Genomic DNA, 6,428 nt, shown 5'->3' with positions numbered 1-6,428 from the left:
TGCACATCCAAAAACTTCACCAGGGTAAAATGAGAAGCCACAGACTGGGAAAAAGTATTTGGGAATGACCTATCAGATAAGAGACTTATATCCAGAATTTATAAAATACTTGAGCACCACAACAAGATAAAGGTAAATAATCCAATAGAAAAATGGGCACAGGATATGAACACTTCACCAAAGACATTCAGATGGCCAACAAGCACATGAAGAAATGTTCAAAATCCCTAGCTCTAAGAGAGATGCAAATTAAAACTACTATGGGGCAGCATCTCACCCCAGTCAGAATAGCAAAATTTAACAGAACAGCAAGCAACAAATGCCAGTGAGGTTGTGGAGAAACTGAAACCCTTATTCACTGCTGGTGGGCGTGTAAATTGGTGCAATCACTGTGGAAGGTGGTATGGTGCTGTCTCAAAAAGTTGCAAATAGAGATTCCATTTGACCCAGCAATTCCAATACTGGAATATACCCCAGAGAGACCATAACAAACATCCAAGCAGATATATGTACACCCTTGTTTATCATGGCTTTGTTCTCAATAGCAAGGAGTTAGAAACACCCTAAATCCCCTTCAACAAACGAATGGATAGAGAAGCTGCAGTGTAGTCACACGATGGAATACTATGCTGCATTGGAAAACAAGGAACTCACGCAGTATTATTAAAAATGGGTTACCTTGGAGAACATAATGCTGAGTGAAATATCTTAGTCATAAAAAGACAAATAGTGCATGGTGCCACTGTTGTAAAGCAGGACTGACCTTGGGGTTGGGAGGAGACTGAGAAGGATGGGTTTAATAATGTATAATGCATTCAATCAGATGAGGGAGAAAACTGTTTAAGAGGAAAAATTATTAGGTATTTTTGTCATGACAGAAGTTCAGAGCAAAGGCTGTATAGTGTGGAGTGGACCTTGGGGGAGGGATTGTAAAACAAAGAATGAATTTTTCTTTTACTTTTCCAAGAGGGTAGTGTACTCGAGGGGAGAAAAGTGTAATGAATGAATGGAAATCCAAAGTCTCTGTAATTTTCATTGAAATTAATAATAAATTTAGAAAAAGGAAAAAAAAACAGTAAAAAAAGAAAAAAACTCAACACAAGTAGAGAAAGAACAAAACTCAAGTCTGATTCCATTGCTTGTACTTAAAGGTTAAGAAATAAAAGAATGGCTACAATCAATACTGTTGCAAAGGATCTAATAAACACAGTAAGGTGGGGGGAGGTATACATACTAAAAAGATGTGATGATCAGTCCTAGCACCTGGCCATTCTCTCTCCTTTTGCTAGTCCACAATATCAAGGAGCTAGAGGTACTGCTTATGTGCAACAAATCTTACTGTGCTGAGACTGCGCACAATGTTTCCTCCAAGAACAGCAAAGCCATTGTGGAAAGAGCAGCCCGGCTATCCATTAGAGTCACCAAGCCCGATGCCAGACAGTACAGTGAAGAAAATTAATAGAAAGCTTGTTTGCACATTTTATTTGTCCTAAATAAACCATAAAAGCTTGAAGGGGGGGAAAAAAAAGATGTGACAAAAAATTTTAGGAGGTGTAGATTACATACTTCCAAACTAGATGCAGCAATCCAAAACACCCATGTTTACTGCGGCTTTGTTCGCAACAGCAAAGAGCTAGAAATCACCCCAAGTGCCGATCAACAAACAAATGGATGGAGAGGCTCTGGTATATTCACACAATGGAATACTATGCAGCATTGAAAACCAAGGAACGCATGAAATATTACAAATGGGTGACTCTGGAGGACATTATGCTGAGGGAAATATCTCAGTCACAAAAGGACAAATATTGCATAGGGCCACTGTTGTAAACGGGACTGATATCAAGGTTGAGGGAAGACAAGAGAAGGAGGGGAAGAATAATGTATACTACATTTAAACAGATGAGGGCGAGAACTGTTTAAAAGGGATTTATGATTGAGTATTACTGTCATGACAGGAGTCCAGAATGAAGGCTGTACAGTGGAGTAGATTTGGGTGGAGAGATTGCTTAACAATCAAGTTTTACTTTTCAAGGAAAGGAGTGAATTGGGGGGTGAAGGGGTGGGCAAGGAGAAAAGTGCAACAATGAATGAAAGGAAACCCTAAGTCTCTATAAACTTTCACTACAATTAATAAAAAAACCTTCAAAAAATTACTAAAGATGAAAAAATAGCTAGATATAGTAAGATACATATAAATCAATAAATGTCCTGTATGACAGCATTCAAATAATAATAGAATTCTATTACTAGTAACTACTAATTAAAAAAATTAAAGAAATTTTCTAAGTATTCAAGGTTTGACACTACAAAAAACTAAGATACAAAAGATCTAGAAAAATGGGAGTTAGAGGATTTAAGTGATGTTAGTTCTCCCTCAAATAATCTACATAGTGAGTGAAAGGTTAAAAAAAAAGGTCAATTTGAAGTTACTGAAATCTGACAGAATGTACAATTATTTATAAGAGTAACAGAAAAGCAAAATTCAAAAAAGGATTTAGCTTTACTTTGTATCATAGATGTGAAAAATAACATTTAAATATTGGTAAATGAGTTGGTAAAAAAATGTTCTCAATTTTTTCCTCTTGGCTCTAGATGTAGGGATGTATATCTGAATAATAGTCTTGTTAACAGATTTTCCTTGTATGTATACAGATAATAACCTACTACTCACAACAATATTTCAGGATAGAACTTCAAAGTGACTCTTTTGACTAGGAAGGCACCACCGTTCTGTTTTTCAATTCCTGCATTGTATACCATATGATTATCTGATTCAAAGTGGCCAAAGCTGGTCCCTCTCCTCTTACTAATCCCTACTATGTCTATGTTCATGTGTTTCATTTCATTTTTAACACTTTCCAGGTTCCCAACATTCATGCTACATACCTTCCATGTTCCAATTACTAACAATGTTTGTTACTTTTCCCCCTTGTTTCAACTGACTACCAATTTGGGCTCTACCACTATACTACTCTAACTATCCTCATTCCTTCAGTGTTTTTCAAAGACTTCTTATTTGGGAAGTAGATGGCCCATACTGCTTCCTTATTCCACAAAAACCTGTCCACCATGAGCAAACCAAATGGCAATGACACACCAGTGGCATAGCTTTCAGTATTACCATAACCCCAAATTATCTCAGTACAGCAAACTGACAGACAAGTGCTGTATCTCCCCAAACACAATTACCACTAATTAAATAAAAACAACTTAAGCTCCAGAATCTAACTGCTCCAAGCTGGAGACTCTTAGGTAGGATCTAACAGACTTTTAAATACAAAGGCTCGCCACCAGGTTCTGATTGTTTAAACAAGAGGCTTCCAGCCCACTGGTGGTTGTTAAGAAATCAAAATAGCCAATCAGCTTATACTTGGACTGTTAACAAAATAAAAAAACGCCCAGTTTACACCCATCTTTCAATTAAACAACCTACCCTCCAGAAATTGAGAATTTTTACCAAAGCTTGCAGTTTGAAATTGATAAAACATGCACTCAAGATACATTAATGATAACTGGTGACTGGAATGCAAAAGTGGGAAAGAGTGAAGAAGGGCTTGGTGATAGAAATGAAGCTGGATACAAAATGAATTCTGTACTTAATAATGCTTTACTTGCAAAAGAAGACAAAGGACGACTTTACACATGGATCTTACTTGATGGGCTGTATAGGACTCAGATTGACTATATTTGTGGAAGGAATCATTGGAGAAAATTATCAGCCATCAAAACAAGGCCAGGGACAGACTATCAATCACACATATACAAGTGCAAATTGAGCCTGAAGAAAATAAAAGTCCACAGGAACCAAGATAATGATCATGAATCAATTCCATCTGAATTTCAAGATCATCTTGGGAAAGGTTGAGACATTGAACACCAATGTTCGAAGACCAGACGAGCTGTGGCATGATTATTATCAAGAATATTATCCATGTGGTACAACCATTCTGGAAGGCAGTTTGGCATGTCCTCAAAAAGTTGAACACACAGGAATTCTATATGACCCAGCTATTCCAATACTTGGAATATACCTTGAGAATATGAGAACTGAGGCACAAACTGAGATTTGTACACCAAAGTTCATCAGTATTATTCATAATCACAAGAACATGGAAATAGCTCATATGTCCAACCACAGATGAATGGATTGAGAAATTATGGTACATTCACAAAATGGAATACTATGCAGCATGCAAGAGCAATAACTGTAAATTAGTAAATTATTACCTAACTTGGGAGCGAGAGGAGAGCATTATGCTGAGTGAACTCAGTCCCACAAGGATATAAGACTGTTGTTGTAGAATGAGTATAAGGGTCCAGGAAGGGTGGGAGAGGCTGGAAGCTGAGGGATGTGGATGTACAGGGGGAAGAGAGGATTAATCATTGGGTTGTACAATTTGATGGGGGGGGGGGAAGAGGGAGGGAAACTGAAAGAATTTGTTCAAATTTGTATTAGAATTTTGAAGATAAACTAGTGAAAAAAATAAAAACAAAAGTTGGTAAAAAAAAAGAATATCATCCAAGAAGAAAGCAAAAGGTCATTATCAAAACAAAAAGAAAAAATCTAAATGGATGTCAGAAGAAACTCTAAATATTGCACTGGAACATCGAGAAACTGAAACAAAAGGAAAACGTTAAAGTGAAAGCTGAATAGATGATTTCAAAGTGCAGTTCTGGAGAACAAAGCAAAATATAATGTAATGTGCAGAGAGCTGGAGCTAGAGAATAAAAAGGGAAGAATTCGCTCTGCTTTTCTCAAGCTGAGAGAACTGAAAAAACACATTTAAGCCTTGTGTTACAAGGCTGAAAGATGCCATGGGCAATATATCAAACGACACAGAAACCATCAAAAGATGATGGAGGGCATACACAGAATCACTGTACCAGAAAGAATTGATTAATACTGAAACATTTCAGGAAAATACCATATGAACGGAAACCAATGATAATGAAAGAGGAAGTGGAAGCTGCACGAAGGCATTGGCAAGAAATAAGGCCCCAGGAATCAATGGGATACCAACTGACTCATTTCAATTAACAGATACAACCTTGGATGAGCTCACCAGTCTGTGTAGGAAATGGGAGGACAGTAGTCTGGCCAACAGTTTGCAAGAGGTCCATATTTGCTGCCATTCCCAAGAAAGGTAAGCTAACTGAATTTGGAAACTATCCAACAGTATCATTAATATCACAAACAAGCAAAGTACTACTGAAGGTCATTAAAAATGGCTAGAACAGTACACAGATAGGGAACTGCCAGATGTTCTAGCAGGATTTAGAAGAGTCCATGGCACCAGGGATATCATTGCTGATGTCAGATAGATCCTGGCTGAAAGTAAAAAAAAATACCAAAAGAATGTCTATTCACAAACAGTGACTTTAATGACTTTGCAAAGGCATATGACTGTGTGGATCATAACTTGTGGCTAACATTGAGAAGAAAGGGAGCCCCAGAGCACTTAATCATGCTCATGCAGAACCTAAACCTGGACTAGGAGACTGCTATGTGAACAGAGCAGGCGAACATTGCATGGTTTAAAACCTAGAAGGGAAGTGCAATCTGTAGGCTGAGCAGACTGTCCAAAAAGCTGGACTCTGAAAAGGAATGTGACATCAGGATTTGAGGGAGACTCATCAGTTACCTGCATTATGCAGATGATACAACTTTGCTTGCTCAAAGTGAGGAAGGTTTGAAGCAGTTGTTGCAGAAGATAAAGGAATGTAGCCTTTGGTATGGATAGCATCTCAATGTCAAGAAGACAAAGATTCTGACCACTGGACCAATAGGTAGTGTCATTATGGATGGAAAGGAGATTGAAACTGTCAAGAGCTTCATCTTGCTTAGATTCACAATTAAAACCCTTGACACAAGCAGTCAGGAAATAAGGAGATGCATTTCAATGGGGAATTTCTACAGTTAGGGACCCCTCCAAATTATTGAGGAGTAAAATGTCAGGCTGAGGACTAAAGTGCATCTGATTCAGGCCATAGTCTTTCCAATCACTTGCTACACATCTGAGAGCTAGACAATGAATAAGTGATGCCTTTGAGCTGTGGTGTTGGAAAAGAGAACTGAACATGCCATGGATGGCCAAAAGAACAAACAGCTATGTCTTGGAGAGGGTGCAGCCAGAGTGATCTTTGGAGGCAAGAACGATGAGGCTTCGCCTCACATACTTTGGGCATGTTTTTAGGAGTAGTTATTCCTTGGAGAGGGATGTGATGTTGGGAAAGGTGAAGGGTTGACAAAGAGAGGAAGAACCTCAACCAGATGGACTGACAAAGTGACTGCTGCAATGGCCTCTTGTGTATCAGGAAGCATGAGAATAGCACAAGATAGAACAGGGTTCAGATTACTTGTTCATGAAGTAGCTAGGAGTCATACTTGACAGCACTTATCAACAAGTGAGCTGAGTACACAGATC

This window comes from Elephantulus edwardii, unplaced genomic scaffold (assembly GCF_000299155.1).
Source record: "Elephantulus edwardii isolate Elephantulus edwardi_28Jun2011 unplaced genomic scaffold, EleEdw1.0 scaffold00063, whole genome shotgun sequence".
Lineage (NCBI taxonomy): Eukaryota > Metazoa > Chordata > Mammalia > Macroscelidea > Macroscelididae > Elephantulus > Elephantulus edwardii.
This window is presented reverse-complemented; position numbering follows the sequence as displayed.